This window comes from Lolium rigidum, chromosome 3 (genome assembly GCF_022539505.1).
Source record: "Lolium rigidum isolate FL_2022 chromosome 3, APGP_CSIRO_Lrig_0.1, whole genome shotgun sequence".
Classification (NCBI taxonomy): Eukaryota; Viridiplantae; Streptophyta; class Magnoliopsida; order Poales; family Poaceae; genus Lolium; species Lolium rigidum.
Window position 1 is genome coordinate 307,242,017 of NC_061510.1, and position 22,453 is coordinate 307,264,469.

At 41.4% G+C, this 22,453-nt stretch overlaps 1 pseudogene; it reads left to right on the plus strand.

Moving 5' to 3' along the window:
- Window positions 1-20,914, plus strand: part of LOC124696806 — a 49,470-nt pseudogene extending 28,556 nt beyond the window's left edge.
- Window positions 20,915-22,453: the final 1,539 nt, after the last annotated feature.

Here is a 22,453-nt window from a genome sequence, read left to right on the forward strand (position 1 = left end):
AGATTATGATTTTTCTCTTGATCTATCTCATATAGCTATTGTTGAGAAAACACCCTTTTGTGGTACTGAAAAAGAAAGTTATGTTGAATACATGACTGAGTTATCTACTCTTAGTGGCTTGTTTTCTGATGATATTAAGATGCGTACTTATTTTGTCGCTAAATTTTTTCCTTTCTCATTAAAGGATGATGCTAAAACTTGGTATAATAATTTGCCTCCTGGTTCTATTAAAAGTCCAAAAGAATTGCTTGATGTTTTCTTCCGGAAATAATTTCCTGCTAGTGCTCAACATGCTGCTTTGCAGAGAATTTATAATTTTGACCAGGAAGATGGAGAGAAATTGCCTGAGGCTTGGGCGAGATTTTGCTCTCTTATTAGAGCTCAGCCTGACCATGATTTGGAAAAACATGATTTACTTGATATATTTTATAGTGGACTAACCATTGAGTCTAGGGCATACCTGGATAGTTGTGCTGGTTGTGTTTTCGGAAAAGAACTCCGGACGACGCTCGAAGAATTATTGGCTAAAATAGGCCAGAATCATGATGATTGGTCTACACACGAACCAACCCCGACACCGATAGTGAAGAAGAGGGGTATGATTAAATTAAATGATGAAGATATGAGGGAAGCCAAGAAGTCTCTTAAAGAGAAAGGTATTAAACCTGAAGATGTGAAAAATTTACCTCCTATAGAAGATTTATGTGAGATAACTCCCCCTTCATCCATGATTGAGGTACACTCGCTTCAACGCTTTACTAGGGAAGATATTCCGTATTCAAAACCTCCTGCTCAATGCTTAGATGAATTTGATAATTATATTGTTAAGCAAGAAAACTTTAATATGAGAGTAGAGAATCATTTAATGGAAAATTCTCGAGCTATTAGTGAATTGCATGGTATTGTGGAGAGAACCTCCAATGATGTTAAGATACTTGTTAAACATTTTCAAATGGTTCAAACTCAAATTGATCAACTTACTAAAGTGCAAAATGACTTGTTGGGAAATAATTCTAAAGAAAAACATGCTTATGAAGTAACAACTAGAGGTGGTGTTTCTACCCAGGATCCTCTATATCCTGAAGGTCATCCCAAAAGAGTTGAACAAGATTCTCAACTAATTAAAACTAGTGCTCCATCTAAGAAAAAGAAAAAGAAACATAAGAATGTTGTAGAATCCTCTGAACATGTTAATGATCCTAATAGTATTTCTATTTCTGATGCTGAAACTGAAAGTGGTAATGAACATGAGGAAGATAATGATAAGAATGATACTCCGATAAAGAAGAGGTTGAAAAAGAACCCGAAAAGCACTGCTAAAAATAAAAAGTACACTAAAGAAGATTTTATTACTGAGAAACATGGTAATGAAAGAGAACCTTGGGTTCAAAAGAAAATGCCTTTTCCTGTTAAGAAACTAAAATCAAAGGAGGAGGAACATTATAATAAATTTTGTGATTGGATGAAACCTTTATTTTTGCAAATCCCTTTGACTCGATGCTATTAAATTGCCTCCTTATTCAAAGTATATGAAAGATATTGTTACTAACAAAAGGAAAGTCCCCAATGAGGAAATTTCCACTATGCTCGCTAATTACTCCTTCAATGGTAAGATTCCAAAGAAGCTTGGAGACCCAGGTATACCGACTATTCCTTGTTCCATCAAGAATAATTATGTTAGAACTGCTCTATGTGATTTGGGAGCGAGGTGTGAGTGTGATGCCTTTTTCTCTTTATAAGAGACTTGATTTAGATAAATTGATACCAACTGATATATCTTTGCAAATGGCTGATAAATCTACCGCTATTCCTGTTGGTTTATGTGAAAATGTTCCTGTTCAAGTTACTCAGCATTGCTTGATATTAACTGATTTTGTTGTGTTGGAAATGCTCGAAGATGATAATATGTCCATTATTCTTGGAAGACCCTTTCTTAATACTGCAGGGGCTGTTATTGATTGCAATAAAGGCATGGTTACTTTCAATGTTGATGATAAGGAACACACTTGTCTATTTTCCCAAGAGGATTGATAAAGTATGTGGAGTTAATACAATTTTTAATGTGAAAACTATCAAAGTGGGATCCATTGATTGTCCTATATATGAGCCTAAAGAAGAATATCAAACTCTTGTGATTGGATCCATATCAATTCAATATAAGGTAACATGATTGATTTGAGGTTTATTTCTTCTTATGTCATATAAAATTTATTTGGTAGCAAGACTTGATCAACCTTGTTAACAAGTATATTTTAATACATAAGAGAGCTAAACAACATTTCTTTCTTTCTTTCTCCCTCCACTTATTTTACTTGCTGTAGCACCTTTTGTTTTGCAATATGCTTTAGTTGTTTAAGATTTTAGAAATCATTTTCCTGCGCAGTAATCATTAATTTAATACCCAGAAATGTGCATTTTTCGAAGTTCTCTAAAAATTACAAAAATTATACCGTTGGTCCTATTTTTCGACGAGGCACCTGGGAGTACCAGAGGATGACCTGTGGGGCACCAGAGGGCGCCACACCACAGGCCGGCGCGGCCAAGGAGGTGGGCGCGCCACCCTGTGGTGTGGGCCCCTCCTTGCCCCACTACATCATCTCTTCCTCCCAGCATCTTCTCTCTCCCGAAAAAACTCGTACCAAGTTCCTCTCACTCGTGTTTCTGCTCAAGAACTCGCGATTTTTCGATCTCCTTGCTCAGCCCAGATTTCTGTTTGAAATTTGGCATATTTACTCCTTGGTATGTGACTCCTTTGATTGTCCAATTAGAATTTCATTTGGTTGAGTATATCTTCAATATTTTACTGCTATAGATAACATGTTTAGTGAGCTTGCATGCTTGTTCTAAGTGGAAGAAACTAGTTTTGATGCATGTTTAGTACTCTAGCAAGTTCCTATAGTAGTTCCCTTCAATTACATACCTTGAAATCAAATTTTATAATGGTTGTTGAAAATTTCAGAAGAGGGAGATGAAGAAATTCAAATTTGGAGAATTGTTCAAGAAGGGAACAACCAGCACCGGTAGGCCCTCGAGGGCATCCACTCAGATTAGGCGATCCTACAATGAGGATGTCATCGCGCCTAGCTTCGCGCCCGAGGAGGACAATGAGGTTCCTAATGCTTCATCCTTCCCATGTTATGATTTTCTGACAAATGCAGGGATATTGGATGACTTCTTCACCCTTGTCAACAGGGCAGGCTTAGCCACCTACGTGGAAGATGAAAGGGAGCAATACTTCATGCTCACCAAAATTTTCGTCGAGAGCTTCAAGTTCCACAACGCGCAATTTGAGCCGACAGTTGCATTCAAGATCTATGATATTCCTGTTACTATGGAATTGGAAGAATTTTGTCGTGCATTGGATATTGCCCCTGTAGGTACAGCAAGGAGGATTGATGACAACCCCCGAGACCTGTTGGAGCTCTACCGAGGGATCACCGAGGATGATTGCCGCACTATCCCAGCGAGGGAAGATAAGAAACATTCAACTCCCCGCTATTAAATATTTTGCATATTACATTGCTACTAGCATTTTGGGTAGAGAAAATACTAGCAATATCTCTAGCTACCATCTTGCTTTCTTGAACGCTGCACTTACTGGAGAAACATCTTATCATCTTGGTTCTCTTATTGCTCGCCGCTTGTCTAGCGGGGGCCTATTTTTGGAGGAACTATTGCACTCGCGCATTTTAACACATCTAAAGATTCCTCTTGATTCTAATGATGTGCCATTAACCCCTAGGAGACTAGATATTGCTGCTATGAAGAGCCATCATTTTGTTACTACCGACTCCACTATAGATAATATGGTCTATAGAATGTTGTTTGCTGATGGGAATGAGAAGGAAATCCCTCTTCCCCAGCCCAGGTTTGTTCAATATTGACGAGCAATCATGGTCGCTCACTAAGGAGGCAGTGGAGGAACATATGAAGATACAAGAATTCCACCAGCAACATGACTCCGAGAACGCCGAGCCCTCCTACGACTACACCGTCACATACCCCGACGTTTCCTCCAAGCACATACCTGGAACCGGGTCGTTCTTCGTCGTACTACGGAGACACCACTTCATGGGGACCGTGGGAATGAACTCCACTTAGGCCAAAAGCCTAAGCTTGGGGGGAGGTATACCGGCATCACTCATTCTTTTCATATTATGGCTGCTGGATACTTGTACATACTTGTTTAGTTTCTTAGAGTGGTTTCTAATGAGAAGGAAATGATATTTGGGGAAGTGCTGTCCAAAAACAGATTCTGGGCTGTTACCAAAAAAATTCGTACGCACAGCCAGAACGTTATTTTGAGCTGCCAATTTTTGAGCATGTTCCCCAGGTTGTTATCTAACTTTCATTAGTTGAACACTTTTTGGTCTGAGCAATGGAAGATTTTTGTTAATTTCGATTTCTGTACTGCTGTCGGGATTTGGCAGATTTACTGTCATCCTGCTTTTACGTGTTTCGTTAGTTTGCATTCTTTTGTTTTCGCTTTGTTTCTTTCCTAAAACACAAAAAGACCAAAAATATTTCTGTTGTTGCTCTTCACCATTTGTTTATTTGGTTCCTTGCTCTTAGTTTACTTTATTTGCTATCGTTGGTTTGTTATGAGAAAACCCAAAAAGATTTTGCTTTGTTTGCTTGTTTTCTTTCGTTCTTGTTTCCAATTCGAAAACACCAAAAATATTTGCTGTTCTTCTTTGGTTTGTAAAGTTCATCATGAGTTCAATGGTCTTCGGTGGCTGGAGCGTGGTTTTCATTTCATATTATCCAAGCTACACAAGTGAAAAGGCAATAATGACGATCTACGACAATCCGATTGTGGTGAGAGGCTGGTATGAACTCTATTTGCTTTCATTTTGTACATATACTTATCCATATGAGCATGCTTAGTTGGTTCATGTGAGGTATATGTTATTTGAGAAAGTCTAGTAGTTCATAATCTCTCATGTTTAGCTCCAATTTATTAATATGAGTAGCATGTCATGGATGTTCGCTTGCATTGTTTTATTCATAAGTAAGTATGGCATTGTGGTATCCTCCTCTGAATAATTCATTTATATCGACTTGGCACATTCTCACGCATGCATATGACTGAACAAAAAGTCAATTAAGCCTCGATGATTTATATTGCTTCAGAGTTCTTGCATCACTTTTATGCCTCCGTTAACTTATTTTGCTGCAAGCATAATTATGACAGTTACTGCTCACTTGATTTGTCGCTCCCTAGTCCTTTGCTAGCCTTCACTTGTACTGAGCGGGAACGCCGCTCGTGCTTCCAAACACCTGAAAACCAAGTTGTTCCAAAGTGTCCACCATAAATACCTATGCATGGCATTTCAAACCATTCCAAGTAAATTCTCATGCGCTACCTTTAAAACCTTCAAAATGCTTCTCAATTTGTGTTAATGTTTCATAGCTCATGAGGAAGTATGTGGTGTTTAGCTTTCAACCTTGTCATTTACTTTTGACGGATTCTCATATGGACTAGTGGCACATCCTCTTATCCAATAATTTTGCGAAAAGAGCTGGCAATGGGATTCCCAGTCCCAAATTAATTGACTTAAATAGACACTCCTCCATGGTTTGTGATTGTTGGACGGCACCCGAAGGATTCGGTTAGCCATGGCTTGTGTAAGCAAAGGTTGGGGGAGTGTCATCATCATAATAAAACTTAAATAAAAAGGCACTCCTTCATGGTATGTGATTGTTGGCAGGCACCCGAGGATTCGGTTAGCCATGGTTTGTGTAAGAAAGGTTGGAAGGAGTGCCACATAAACATGCAAATAAAATGGGAGCCGCTCTTGGGAGTCCGGTTGATGAGGTAGTTAGTGTACCCATTACCATTCGTTGACAACAACAAACACCTCTCAAAATAATTTTACTCCTGCTTTACAAATGAAAAGCTCTAGCGCATGTTAATCCCTGCTTCCCTCTGCGAAGGGTCAATCTTTTACTTTTATGTTGTGTCTCCATTCTTTCTTTAAGCACTATCTTGAGAGCACTACTGTCATTCTTAGTATAATATGCTTGTCTCAAAATATGATTGATTGTGGTATAACTTTGACTCTTTTATCTTTGACAATCACTACTTCTAGTCTTTCTATGAACCTCAGAGGTGCCTCGGCATTTATGTTTTGCCGATCAAATACGGGCAAGTAAGATACCAGTTTGTCATACCCTCTTATGAACATTGCAATCCTGCTTATATACATGATTCATGGTGCTTATTATTAATTGTTGGTACCTCTCCATGATTGACATAGCTGTTGGATGATCTTATTTGCATGTATCTCATTATGAACTGCTTAGGTATTAGCCATAGCATGAGAATATATACATCATATGAGCAAATGTGTTCGTGAAAGTTCTTTTATCGCTCGGTTGTTAACCGAATTGCTTGAGGACAAGCAATAAGCTAAGCTTAGGGGAGTTGATACGTCCAAAACGTATCTACTTTCCCGAACACTTTTGCTATTGTTTTGCCTCTAATTTGTGTATTTTGGATACAACTAACACGGACTAACGCTGTTTTCAGCGAGAGCTGCTCCAGTGTCTCGTTTTTGTGCAGAAATCCAACTTTCGGGAAAATCCTCGGAATTTATGTAGAAGGCCCTATTTTACCAGAATACTGACGGAGCCAGAAGGGCAAGAAAGGTGGAGGCCCGAGGGCCCCACACCATAAGGCGGCGCGGCCTAGGGGGGCCCGCGCGGCCCTATGGTGTGGCCCCCTCGGCCGGCCTCCGACGCCCCCCTTCGGACTACTTATCGGGTTCGACCTAAAAACGCACGGGGAGAAGTCGAAATCGCCAGAAACCCTCCAGAGAGCCGCCACATCGCGAAACTCCGTTGCGGGAGCCAGAAGTCTCCGTTCTGGCACTCCGCCGGGACGGGGAATTGGAGGAGATCTTCACCGCCATCACCGCCAACGCCTCTCCATCGACCAGCCATGTTTCCCCCATCCATGTGTGAGTAATTCCCCCGCTGTAGGCTGAAGGGGATGGTAGGGATTGGATGAGATTGGTCATGTAATAGTCATAAGATTGTTAGGGCATAGTGCCTAGTATCCGTAGATGTCACTTTTATGATATTGTTGCAACTTGTTATGCTTAATGCTTGTCACTAGGGCCCGAGTGCCATGATCTCAGATCTGAACATGTTATTGATTCATGAAGATATTCGTTGTTTATGATCTTACCCGCAAGTTGTATACACATGTCGCTGTCCGGAACCAATGGCCCCGAAGTGACGAAATCGGGACAACCGGAGGGGATGGTAGTGATGTGAGGATCACATGTGTTCACGGAGTGTTAATGCTTTGCTCCGGTACTCTATTAAAAGGAGTACCTTAATATCCGAGTAGTTTCCCTAGAGGCCCGGCTGCCACCGGCTGGTAGGACAAAAGATGTTGTGCAAGTTTCTCATTGCGAGCACGTACGACTAAATATGGAACACATGCCTATTGATTGATTAGTACTTGGATACCATTTTATTATTATACTGCAAATGCCCCTGCTTTGATTGTTACATGAGTTTCTCTCATCCATGCAACGCCCGTTAAATCCGTCCCTATGCCTACGATATTTTAATCCTGCTGTTTACTATAATCACTACTTGTTGTCTTTATTTCACCGCTGCTGTTATTTCACTATTTCCATCGCCATAAAACTGTTACTACCGATAAACTCTTGCGAGCAAGTACTGTTTCCAGGTGCGAGCTGAATTGACAACTCCGCTGTTAAGGCTTACAAGTATTCTTTGTCTCCCCTTGTGTCGAATCAATAAATTGGGTAATACTTCCCTCGAAGACTGTTGCGATCCCCTATACTTGTGGGTCATCATCTACATCAATAGAATCATTGTCACCAATATTTTGAAAAATTTCAGCAGTTTTATCACAGACAGCACTTTCAGCAGTTTCAGGCAATTTTGTACGCTTTGCAGTAGGAGTAGAAACATTGCCAACACCAATTATTTTACCATTGATAGTAGGAGGTGCAGCAACATGTGAACAATCAACATTACTAGTGGTGGTAATAGTCCATACTTTAGCTACATTATTCTCTTTAGCAAGTTTTTCTTTTTCTTCTCTATCCCACCTAGCATGCAATTCAGCCAACAGTCTAATATTATCATTAATTCAAACTTGGATGGCATTTGTTTTAGCAAACCTAGCATCTTTAACTTCCTCAGGCATAACTTTCAATTTTAAAAGATCAATATCAAGAGCAAGACTATCAACCTTAGAAGTAAGAACATCAATTTTACCAAGCTTTTCTTCAACAGTTTTATTGAAAGCAGTTTGCGTACTAATAAATTCTTTAAGCATCACTTCAAGACCAAAGGGTACACTCTTATTATTGTTGTAAGAATTACCATAAGAATTACCATAACCATTACCATTATTAGAAGGATATGGCCTATAGTTGTTGTTACCATAATTATTCCTATAAGCATTGTTGGTGAAATTATTGTTCTTAATGAAATTCACATCAACATTTTCTTCTTGAGCAACCAATGAAGCTAAAGGAACATTATTAGGATCAATATGAGATCTACCATTTGCAAGCATAGACATAATAGCATCAATCTTATCACCCAAAGAAGAGGTTTCTTCAACAGAATTTACCTTCTTACCTTGAGGAGTTCTTTCAGTGTGCCATTCAGAGTAATTGATCATCATATCATCAAGTAGTTTAGTTGCGGCGCCCAGGGTTATGGACATAAAAGTACCTCCAGCAGCTGAAGCCAATAGGTTCCTTGAGGAAAAATTCAATCCTGCATAAAAGGTTTGGATGATCATCCAAGTAGTCAGTCCATGGGTTGGGCAATTCTTTACCAAAGATTTCATTCTCTCCCATGCTTGAGTGATGCGCGTAGATGTACATGTCCGTTGGGAACCCCAAGAGGAAGGTATGATGCGCACAGCAGCAAGTTTTCCCTCAGAAAGAAACCAAGGTTATCGCACCAGTAGGAGCCAACAAGCACGTGAAGGTTGTTGGTGGAGGAATGTAGTGCGGCGCAACACCAGTGAAACCGGCGCCAACGTGGAACCTGCACAACACAATCAAAGTACTTTGCCCCAACGTAACAATGAGGTTGTCAATCTCACCGGCTTGCTGAAAACAAAGGATTAAGCGTATCGAGTGGAAGATGGTGGTTGTTTGCAAAGAACAGTAAAAACAGTAGAATGCAGTAGAATGTATTCAGATGTAAAAGAATGGACCGGGGTCCACAGTTCACTAGTGGTGTCTCTCCAATAAGATAACTAACATGCTTGGGTGAACAAATTACGAGGCGAGCAATTGACAAATAAAGATTCAATACATATCAACGATGATTACTATGTGATTTAATCGGGGCATTACGACAAAGTACATAGACCGCTATCCAGCATGCATCTATGCCTAAATAATCCACCTTCAGGTTATCATCCGAACCCCTTCCAGTATTAAGTTGTAAACAACAGATAATTGCATTAAGTATGGTGCGTAATGTAATCAACACAAATATCCTTAGACAAAGCATCAATGTTTTATCCCTAGTAGCAACAGCACATCCACAACCTTAGAACTTTCTGTCACTGTCCAAGATTTAATGGAGGCATGAACCCACTATCGAGCATAATTACCCCCTCTTGGAGTTACAAGTATCAACTTGGCCAGAGCCTCTACTAGCAACGGAGAGCATGCAAGAACATAAACAACATATATATGATAGATTGATAATCAACTTAACATAGTATTCTCTATTCATCGGATCTCGCCAAACACAACATGTAGCATTACAAATAGATGATCTTGATCATGTTAGGCAGCTCACAAGATCTATAACAATGAAAGCACAAGCGGAGAAGACAACCATCTAGCTACTGCTATGGACCCATAGTCCAAGGATGAACTACTCACGCATCAATCCGGAGGCGGGCATGATGATGTAGAGCCCCTCCGGTGATGATTCCCCTCTCCGGCGGGGTGCCGGAGGCGATCTCCTGAATCCCCGAGATGGGATTGGTGGCGGCGGCCTCTCGGTAATGTTTTCCGTATTCGGCTCTCGGTACGGGGGTTTCGCGATGGAGGCTTTAAGTAGGCGGAAGGGTAGGTCGGGGGCGACGCGAGGCGCCGACACAACGAGGCCGCGCGGCCGGGGCTTGGGCCGCGCCGCCTGGTGTCCGGCCACCTCGTGGCCCCACTTCGTCTCCCTTTCGGTCTTTTGGAAGCTTCGTGTAAAAATAGGCCCTCGGGCGTTGATTTCGTCCAATTCCGAGAATATTTCCTTACTAGGATTTCTGAAACCAAAAACAGCGAGAAAAACGAGCAATCGGCACTTCGGCATCTTGTTAATAGGTTAGTGCTGGAAAATGTAAAATAATGTCTGTAAAGTATGTGTAAAACACTCAAGTATTGTAATAAAAGTAGCATGGAACATAAGAAATTATAGATACGTTTGCGACGTATCAAGCATCCCTAAGCTTAGTTCCTACTCGTCCTCGAGTAGGTAAACGATAACACAAATAATTTCGAAGTGACATGCTACCAACATAATCTTGATCAACATTATTGTAAAGCATATGAGATGAATGGAGTGATCTGAACAAAAGATTGCTAACAAAGATAATGACTAAACAAATGAATCATATAGCAAAACTTTTCATGAATAATACTTTCAAGACAAGTATCAATAAGACTTGCATAAGAGATAACTTATAAGCAATAAATTCGAAGTAGAATGCATTGAAGCAACACAAAGGATGATTAAGTTTCAGCGAATGCTTTCAACTTGTAACATGTATATCTCATGGATATTTGTCAACATAGAGTAATATAACAAGTGCAATAAGTAAACATGTAAGAATCAATGCACACAGTTAACAAAAGTGTTTGCTTCTAAGATAGAAGGGAATGGGTAAACTGACTCAACAATAAAGTAAAAGATTGGCCCTTCGCAGAGGGAAGCATTGATTACTATTTTTGTGCTAGATCTTTTGTTTTGAAAACATAGAATTTTTTTTGTCAACGGTAGTAATAATTCATATGTGCTATGCATAATACTTCCTACAAGTTGCATGTCTCATGCATAGAGTACTAATAGTGCTCGCACCTTGTCCTACTATCTCGGAAACACGGATTCTCATCGCATAACATATGCTTCAACCAAGTGTCACAAAGGGGTACCTCTATGCCGCCTGTACAAGTGTCTAAGGAGAAAGCACGCATTGGATTTCTCGCTTTTGATTATTCTCAACTTAGACATCCATACCGGGACAACATAGATAACAGATAATGGACTCCTCTTTTTAATGCTTAAGAATTCAACAATAGTTAATATTCTCATAAGAGATTGAGGTTGTATGTCCAAACTGAAACTTCCACCATGATATATGGCTTTAGTTAGCGACCCAATGTTCTTCTCTAACATATGCATATTCAAACCATTTGATCGCGAAGTCCACTACTTCAGACAAGACGAACATGCATAGCATCTCACATGATATCCAACAAAGATAAAGTTGATGGCGTCCCCAGAAAACATGGTTACCGCTCAACAAGCAACTTATAAAAATTAAGACACATAACTACATATTCATCACCACAATAGTTTTTAAGCTATTTGTCCCATGAGCTATATATTGTAAAGGTAGAGGAATGAAATTTAAAGGTAGCACTCAAGTAATTTACTTTGGAATGGCAGAAAAATATCACATAATAGGTAGATATGGTGGACACAAATGGCATGGAGTTTGGCTCAAGGTGTTTGGATGCACGAGAAGCATTTCCTCTCAGTACAAGGTTTGGGCTAGCAAGGTTATTTGAAGTAAACACAAGTATGAACAGGTACAGCAAAACTCACACAAGAACATATTGCAAGCATTATAAGGCTCTACACTGTCTTCCTTGTTGTTCAAACACTTTACCCGAAAATATCTAGACTTAGAGAGATCAATCATGCAAACCAAATTAAACAAGCTCTATAGTAGTTATTCATTAATAGATTAAACTACATGATGCAAGAGCTTAAACATGATCTATGAGAGCTCAAACAATTGCCAAATTTACCAAACCATATGCAGCAATTTCCAATTCCAACCAAATAGCAATTTAACGAAGCAATAAGCTTTCGCCATGAACATTAAAGCACAATTAAGAACACAAGTGTTCCATATGAAAAAACGGAGCGTAATATCTCCAATATAAGAATGGCAAGATCCAATTTTATTCAAACAAAAACAAAAATAAAAGCAAACCGACGCTCCAAGTAAAGAACATAAGAATGTGACGGAATAAAAATATAGTTTCACTAGAAGTGACCTGATAATGTTGTCGATGAAGAAGGGGATGCCTTGGGCATCCCCAAGCTTAGATGCTTGAGTCTTCTTAAAATATGCAGGGATGAACCACCGGGGCATCCCCAAGCTTAGACCTTTCACTCTTCTTGATCATAGTATATCATCCTCTTCTCTTGACCCTTGAAAACTTCCTTCACACAAACTCCAAGCAAACTCATTAGAGGGTTAGTGCATAACCACAAATTCACATATTCAGAGGTGACACAATCATTCTTAACACTTCTGGATATTGCACAAAGCTTCTGAAAGTTAATGGAACAAAGAAACTCATTCAACATAGCAAAAGCGGCAATGCGAAATAAAAGACAGAATCTGTCAAAACCAGAACAGTCCGTAAATATGCATCTGGACTGGGCACTTAACTTGCTCAAATGGAAAAACTCAAAACTAATGAAAGTTGCGTACATATCTGAGGATCACGCTCGTAAATTTGCAGATTTTTTCGATTTTTTTACAGAGACTTATGCCAGAATTCGTGACAGACAGCAATGCTGTTTCTGCGCAGCGATCCCAAATATAACATCAACTTTAGCATAGAAACTTTACTTGGCACAAAAACATGATAAGGAGAGGTTGCTACAGTAGTAAACAACTTCCAAGACTCAACAAAACAATAATTGTTGTAGTAAAATAAACACATGGGTTATTGATGACCCACAAGTATAGGGGGTGTATCGTAGTATCTTCGATAAGTAAGAATGTCGATCCCAACGAGGAGCAGAAGGTGTTGGCAGCAGTTTCGATGAAGGATTCACTGTAAATGCTCACAAACAAGTATTCAAGAGGTTTTGATGTAACAGATGAATAAAGTACGAGTAAGTAAAATGCGAGAGAAATAATTGCAGCGAGTGGCCCAATCCTTTTTAGGACAAGCCGGTTTGTTTACTTATAATGACCAGACGTTCTTGAGGACACACGGGGATTTTAGTCTAGTACTTTCGCTTCATGTGGCTTAATAATCTTCATTGTTTTGATAAGTGTTGTGTGGGTGAACCTATGCTAATGCACCGCCCTTCCTACGACTAATACATACTTGTGATTATACCCCTTGCAAGCATCCGCAACTACAAGAAACTAATTAAGATAAATCTAACCACAACCTTAAACTCTGAGATCCTGCGATCCCTCTTGCATCGATATACTAACGGGGGCTTAGGTTTCTGTCACTCCGGCAACCCCGCAATTAGCAACCGAATACAAGATGCACTCCCCTAGGCCCATAAATGGTGAAGTGTCGTGTAGTCGACGTTCACACGACACCACTAGAAGAATGACACCACAACTTAAATATCATAACATTGAATATTACTCAACCATAATTCACTACTAGCATTTAGACTTCACCCATGTCCTCAAGAACTAAACGAACTACTCACGAGACATCATATGGAATACAATCAGAGGTGATATGATGATGAATAACAATCTGAACATAAACCTTGGTTCAATGGTTTCACTAAATATCATCTATAACAAGTAGAGAATAATGCCGGGAGAGTTTCCCCTATCAAACAATCAAGATTCAACCTGAATTGTTACAGCGGTGACGAGGTGCAGCGGTGGTGATGGCGGTGTAGATGGTGGAGATGATGATGATGATGATGATGGAGATGATGTCCCGCTCGATGACGATGGCGATGGCGTCGATTTCCCCCTCCGGGAGGGAATTTCCCCGGCGGATTCCTGCCCGCCGGAGAGCTCTTTTCTCTCGGTGTTCTCCGCCCCGCGAGAGGCGGCTGTAACTCTTCGTGAGGTCCTCCCTCTGGCTTAGGTTTTCGGGACGAAGGAGTACGCGAAGAAAAGGAGGCGAAAGGGGCTGTGGGGCCCCCACACCACAGGGTGGCGCGGCCAGGCCATGGGCCGCGCCGGCCTGTAGTGTGGGCCCACCTTGGCTCCTCTCTTCTTCCCCTTCTGGCTCCCTCCGTCATCTGGAAAAATAGGAATTTTCGTGAAATTTCCTTCCACAGTTGATCTTCCGAAATATTGCGTTCTGACGGTGCTTTTTCCAGCAGAATCCTGGCTCCGGTGCTTGATCCTCCAATAATGATGAAACATGCAAAATAGATGGAATAACATAAGTATTGTGTCCCAATATGAAATATATCAATGAATAACTGCAAATTATGATACAAAATAGTGATGCAAATTGGACATATCAGTTATCTCCCAAGAAGTGCTTTTCTTTAACGCCTTTCAGCTAGGCGCAGAAAGTGCAAATCAAGTAACATCAAGAGATGGAGCATCAACATTACCTCGGGCCTTACGCTTACCCTTCTTGTTCTTTTTCTTACTCTTTGGTTTAGGGAATACATGTCGGCCTCCAGGTATGATTTTTAGGGTGCCTTCTCCCGTATTTATGATTGCTCCCAATAGTTTCAGCAGGGATCTTCCAAGTGTGATTTATCCAGTTCCTACACATTCAATAACAAGATAATCAGTGGATACCGTTCTTCCAAGAATGGTTGTATGCACACTCTCGGCTATTCCCTTAGGTATTATAACGGAGTTATCAATAAGAGTTATTCCTTCTCCCCCTTCAACAAGTCCCCAAAGTGTCAAAGATTTATAAATACTCTCAGGCATAAGACAAAATTCAGACATAAGATCACAACGGGCATGAAAAGTTTCACCACCAATAATAACTTTAATAGTAGGATTCCACATTGAGGGTTCAGAGTTCACTAAAACTTCATGAAGAAGGTTTCGAACATAACCACAACTTTCCTTCAAGTAAGATGCATTTGTCTCAAGAGTGTTTAATCTATTATAAATGCTAATAAGAGCTGAATCAAAGTTATTAGCCGAACTATGTGATGCAACCAATTTTTTTATGGCATTAAAAGCTTGATCACCGTTGCAATGAAGGAAATCTCCTCCCACCATAGCATCTAAGGCATATCTATAGCGAATCATAAGCCCAAAATAAAAATTACTAAGGAGAAAACTTAGAGTCATTTGAGGTTCAGTTTTACGATAAGCATCAAAAATTCTAGACCAAGCGTCTTTAAAACTCTCCTCATCCCCTTGTTTAAAAGTAAAGACTAATTCCTCAGGTGAAAAAGTAACAGGTACAGAGCTAGACATGATAACAAAAGTAAACTAGGCAAATAAAGTAAAGACAAGTAACTAATTTTTTTGTGTTTTTGATATAGAGAACAAGACAGTAAATAAAGTGAAGCTAGCAACTAATTTTTTGTGTGTTTTGTTTAAGTGCAGCAAACAAAGTACTAAATAAAATAAAGCAAGACAAAAACAAAGTAAAGAGATTGGAAGTGGAGACTCCCCTTGCAGCATGTCTTGATCTCCCCAGCAGCGGCGCCAGAAAAAGTGCTTGATGCGCGTAGATGTACACGTCCGTTGGGAACCCCAAGAGGAAACCAAGGTTTTCGAACCAGTAGGAGCCAACAAGCACGTGAAGGTTGTTGGTGGAGGAATGTAGTGCGGCGCAACACCAGTGAAACCGGCGCCAACGTGGAACCTGCACAACACAATCAAAGTACTTTGCCCCAACGTAACAGTGAGGTTGTCAATCTCACCGGCTTGCTGAAAACAAAGGATTAAGCGTATCGAGTGGAAGATGGTGGTTGTTTGCAAAGAACAGTAAAAACAGTAGAATGCAGTAGAATGTATTCAGATGTAAAAGAATGGACCGGGGTCCACAGTTCACTAGTGGTGTCTCTCCAATAAGATAACTAACATGCTGGGTGAACAAATTACAGGCGAGCAATTGACAAATAAAGATTCAATACATATCAACGATGATTACTATGTGATTTAATCAAGGCATTACGACAAAGTACATAGACCGCTATCCAGCATGCATCTATGCCTAAATAATCCACCTTCAGGTTATCATCCGAACCCCTTCCAGAATTAAGTTGTAAACAACAGATAATTGCATTAAGTATGGTGCGTAATGTAATCAACACAAATATCCTTAGACAAAGCATCAATGTTTTATCCCTAGTAGCAACAAGCACATCCACAACCTTAGAACTTTCTGTCACTGTCCAAGATTTAATGGAGGCATGAACCCACTATCGAGCATAATTACCCCCTCTTGGAGTTACAAGTATCAACTTGGCCAAAGCCTCTACTAGCAACGGAGAGCATGCAAGAACATAAACAACACATATATGATAGATTGATAATCAACTTAACATAGTATTCTCTATTCATCGGATCTCGCCAAACACAACATGTAGCATTACAAATAGATGATGTTGATCATGTTAGGCAGCTCACAAGATCTATAACAATGAAAGCACAAGCGGAGAAGACAACCATCTAGCTACTGCTATGGACCCATAGTCCAAGGATGAACTACTCACGCATCAATCCGGAGGCGCGCATGATGATGTAGAGCCCCTCCGGTGATGATTCCCCTCTCCGGCAGGGTGCCGGAGGCGATCTCCCGAATCCCCCGAGATGGGATTGGTGGCGGCGGCCTCTCAGTAATGTTTTCCGTATCGTGGCTCTCGGTACAGGGGGTTTCGCGACGGAGGCTTTAAGTAGGCGGAAGGGTAGGTCAGGGGGCGACGCGAGGCGCCGACACAACAGGGCCGCGCGGCCAGGGCTTGGGCCGCGCCGCCCTGGTGTCTGGCCACCTCGTGGCCCCACTTCGTCTCCCTTTCGGTCTTTTGGAAGCTTCGTGTAAAAATAGGCCCCTGGGCGTTGATTTCGTCCAATTCCGAGAATATTTCCTTACTAGGATTTCTGAAACCAAAAACAGCAGAAAAACAGCAACTGGCACTTCGGCATCTTGTTAATAGGTTAGTGCCGGAAAATGTAAAATAATGTTGTAAAGTATGTGTAAAACACTCAAGTATTGTAATAAAAGTAGCATGGAACATAAGAAATTATAGATACGTTTGCGACGTATCATTGAGCAACATGTTCATTATCAAATTGTTTAAAATTCATTATGCTACTTCTCAAAGATATAATCTTAGCAGGAGGATAATATTTATTAATAAAAGCATCTTTACATTTAGTCCATGAATCAATACTATTCTTAGGCAAAGAAAGCAACCAATCGTTAGCTCTTCCTTTTAAGGAGAAAGGAAACAATTTCAGTTTTATAATATCACCATCTATATCCTTATACTTTTGCATTTCACAAAGTTCAACAAAATTATTAAGATGGGCAGCAGCATCATCAGTACTAACACCGAGAAAATTGCTCTCTCATAACAAGATTCAGTAAAGCAGGTTTAATTTCATAGAATTCTGCTGTAGTAGCAGGTGGAGCAATAGGAGTACATATAAAATCATTATTATTTGTGCTAGTGAAATCACACAACTTAGTATTTTCAGGAGTACCCATTAAACTAAGACAAGTAACTAATTTTTTGTGTTTTTGATATTGAGCTAGTAAATAAGATAGTAAGTAAAATAACTAATTTTTTTATGTTTTTAATATGAAGCAAACAAGACAGTAAATAAAGTAAAGTAAAGCAAGACAAAAACAAAGTAAAGAGATTGGAAGTGGAGACTCCCATTGCAGCGTGTCTTGATCTCCCCGACAACGGCGCCAGAAATTTAGCTTGATGCGCGTAGATGTACACGTCCGTTGGGAACCCCAAGAGGAAGGTATGATGCGCACAGCAGCAAGTTTCCCTCAGTATGAAACCAAGGTTATCGAACCAGTAGGAGCCAAGAAGCACGTGAAGGTTGTTGGTGGAGGAGTGTAGTGCGGCGCAACACCAGTGAAACCGGCGCCAACGTAGAACCTGCACAACACAATCAAGATACTTTGCCCCAACGTAACAATGAGGTTGTCAATTTCACCGGCTTGCTGAAAACAAAGGATTAAGTGTATCGAGTGGAAGATGGTGTTTGTTTGCAAAGAACGGTAAAGAACAATGATTGCAGTAGAATGTATTCAGATGTAAAAGAATGGACCGGGATCCACAGTTCACTAGAGGTGTCTCTCCAATAAGATAACTAACATGTTGGGTGAACAAATTGCAGGCGGGCAATTGACAAATAAAGATTCAATACATATCAACGATGATTACTATGTGATTTAATCAGGGCATTACGACAAAGTACATAGACCGCTATCCAAGCATGCATCTATGCCTAAATAATCCACCTTCGGGTTATCATCCGAACCCCTTCCAGTATTAAGTTGTAAACAACAGATAATTGCATTAAGTATGGTGCGTAATGTAATCAACACAAATATCCTTAGACAAAGCATCAATGTTTTATCCCTAGTGGCAACAGCACATCCACAACCTTAGAACCTACTGTCACGATCCCAGATTCAATGGAGGCATGAACCCATTATCGAACATAATTACTCCCTCTTGGAGTTACAAGTATCAACTTGGCCAGAGCCTCTACTAGCAACGGAGAGCATGCAAGAACATAAACAACACATATATGATAGATTGATAATCAACTTAACATAATATTCTATATTCATCGGATCCCACCAAACACAACATGTAGCATTACAAATAGATGATCTTGATCATGTTAGGCAGCTCACAAGATCTAAACAATGATAGCACAAGCGGAGAAGACAACCATCTAGCTACTGCTATGGACCCATAGTCCAAGGATGAACTACTCACGCATCAATCCGGAGGCGGGCATGATGATGTAGAGCCCCTCCGGTGATGATTCCCCTCTCCGGCAGGGTGCCGGAGGCGATCTCCTGAATCCCCCGAGATGGGATTGGCGGCGGCGGCGTCTCAGTAAGGTTTTCCGTATCGTGGCTCTCGGTACAGGGGGTTTCGCGACGAAGGCTATTTGTAGGCGGAAGGGTAGGTCAGGGGGCGACGCGAGTGGCCCACACACTAGGGCCGCGTGGCCAGGGCCTGGGCCGCACCGCCCTGGTGTGTGGCCGCCTCGTCGCCCCACTTCGTTTCCCTTTCGGTCTTCTGGAAGCTTCGTGGAAAAATAGGACCCTGGGCGTTGATTTCATCTAATTCCGAGAATATTTTCTTTGTAGGATTTCTGAAACCAAAAACAGCAAAAAACAACAACTGATACTTCGGCATCTTGTTAATAGGTTAGTGCCGGAAAATGTATAATAATGCTGTAAAGTATGTATAAAACATTCAAGTATTTTCATAAAAGTATCATGGAACATAAGAAATTATAGATACGTTTGAGACGTATCAGGTGGTAGTCAATGATAAACCCTCGGTATGGCGGATGGCTGCAAGGTACTACTCCCTCAAGGCGGTGAATTATACAGAGATCCACAAGCACTTCATGAGGGTTTGGGGGGATTCGAGGTACCATGACGTTTAAACCGCTGAAGGATAACTTTTTCATCATCTCTTTCACTTCCGAGGGAGACTACAACTTCGTGGATGGCGGCGGACCATGGATCCACCTGGGAGTTGCATGCCTGCTTGCGCCTCTGGATGAGAGGGCGAGACCATCAGACACGGTCCTGGATTCCATCCATATTTGGGTAAGGTTCTATGATGTTCCGTGGAACAAGCAAACTGATGCTTATGGAAGATTAATCGGATCACAGCTGGGGAAGGTCAAGGAAGTAGACGTCAATAAGGAGGAGTTCAGCGACTATCTACAAGTTCGCATTGCGCTGCCACTGAATCGCCGTTTGCAAGCCAGGTTCAAAACCACTATCAGAGGCGAACCTGAGGCGATTTTTTACCCCTTGCGGTATGAGCGTGTGCCGCACTTCTGTTTCCATTGTGGCTTCATAGGACACAGTAAGGAGGTGTGTGAGAAGAGGGTACGAGGAGTACCATCGCTGAATTATGACGCGAAGCTGCGCTGTTCACCGAAGCGCAAATTTGAGCAGCGGGTCATCTCAGCTACGTACAACACTGCTGCAAAGAAGAATCTGAATTTTAACTCGCCGTCTAGGAGTGTGAACTCGTCATCTCTGGGTCTCCCTAAGGGGGGGGGGTGAGCTCTTTCGCTGAGGACCTGAACGTTGGACTGGACATACCTGAGGCCGTCGATGCACGAGATGGGTTTGAGGAGCAGGAGTGCAGAACCAACGAGAACATCAAGCGCGACCTGGCGAAGGTAGTCGGTAATCTGCAGCTGAAGCTGGCGCAAGAACGGCCCCGTATGAGCAATGCCAAAAGCATGGGAGCAGGCCAAGAGCAAAACGCAGAGCTGGAGTTAAGTGGAGGGAGCAAGCACCAAGATATGCTTGTAAGTGTAGCTCCTAACATGCAGAAACACCTGACTAACATACCAAGGTCGAGTGGCATACCTACTGTGATGGGATCAAATGACATGATACCGGCCATCCGGGACTTGTCCAACTCGACGGTCTCCCTTAGCAGTGCAGATACCCCAATGACAGCAGCTGACTCAGTCTTGGGCAAACGTGGGCCGGAGGAGGAGGTGCAAGGCAAAGAGCTCGATCTCACCTTAGCGCTAAACATTGAGGTGCCGACAGGGGGAAAGCAGAAGAAAGGGAGGAAGACTGGAGCTCTACAGGGACGTGAAGATGGCATAGATATGCAGATGGATGGCACCAACAGGCAGGCTAGCATGATGGCAGCAACCGGACCAGGGGCTTCCGGTCAACTGACGAGACCTAATGGCGGGTCTCGTCAGAAGCAATGAATTGCTTGTGTTGGAACTGTCGGGGAGTCGGGGGAGCCCCGACAGTTCGTGAGTTGTTGTATCTCTCCCAATCTCTGCATCCTAAGTTAGTTTTTCTGTGTGAAACTAGGAAAAATAAAAATAAAGTCCGTCATTTGCGTCATAGGCTTGGTCTTAAAGGTTTTGTTGCCTTTAGTAGTGTAGGTCAGAGTGGGGGTTTAGCTCTATTCTGGCATGAGAGCCTGGATGTGGAGATTCAAACAGTTAATGAAAGGTTTTTTGATGCTTATATCAGTGTTTCCCCTACTGCTCCTCGTTGGCGTTTGACTTGTGTTTATGGGGAACCTCGAGTAGAGAACCGTCGCCTTATGTGGGAGACCTTGAAAAATTTAAAATCTGAATCAAACCTGCCTTGGGTGGTAATGGGCGATTTCAATGAAGCTCTCTGGCAGGAAGAACATTTATCCAACACTCCTAGAACAGAGGGCCAAATGGAAGCTTTTAGGGATGCCATATCTTTTAATTTTGTGAACTAACAGATCTTGGATTTTCAGGAATCTCGTTCACTTTTGATAATAAAAGAAAAGGATGTGCGAATGTCAAAGTCGGCTTGACAGAGTGGTTGCATGCCCAGCATGGAGAGACATGTTTTCTGATACTAGGGTGAAACACCTCACATCGCCTTGTTCTGACCATTGTCCCCTCCATGTTTCTATTGTGCAGGAAGAACGAGCGACCCACCCAAAACCTAGGAGACACTACGAGATTATGTGGGAGCGTTCTGCAGAACTAGCGGAACAAATTGAGCTTGCATGGGCGGGTGCAGGAACAAAAGCTTCTCTTGGTGAGGTACGGCAGGGGCTGGACAAAGTTATGACAGAGCTCCAAGGATGGAGCAAAAAGAAATTTGGAATATTCGAAAGGAGTTGAAGAAGGCCAGGAATCAATTGGAGAACCTGCAGGGCCAAAATGCTGACCAACGTGAGGTGCGAAGGGTCTCAGATTATATGAACGAGCTCCTGTATAAAGAAGAAATGATGTGGTTACAAAGTGTTGGAGATATGCCCAAGAGGCAATAATAAAATGGTTATTATAATATCTTTGTGTTTATGATAAATGTTTGCATACCATGCTATAATTGTATTAACCGAAACATTGATACATGTGTGTTATGTAAACAACAAGGAGTCCCTAGTAAGCCTCTTGTATAACTAGCTTGTTGATTAATAGATGATCATGGTTTCGTGATCATGAACATTGGATGTTATTAATAACAAGGTTATGTCATTAATTGAATGATATACTGGACACACACCCAAATGAGCGTATCATAAGATCAAGTCATTAAGTTCAACTTGCTATAAGCTTTCGATACATAGTTGTCTTAGTCCTTCGACCATGAGATCATGTAAATCACTTACACCGGAAGGGTACTTTGATTACATCAAACGCCATTGCGTAAATGGGTGGTTATAAAGATGGGATTAAGTATTTGGAAAGTGTGAGTTGAGGCATATGGATCAATAGTGGAATTTGTCCATCCTGATGACGGATAGATAT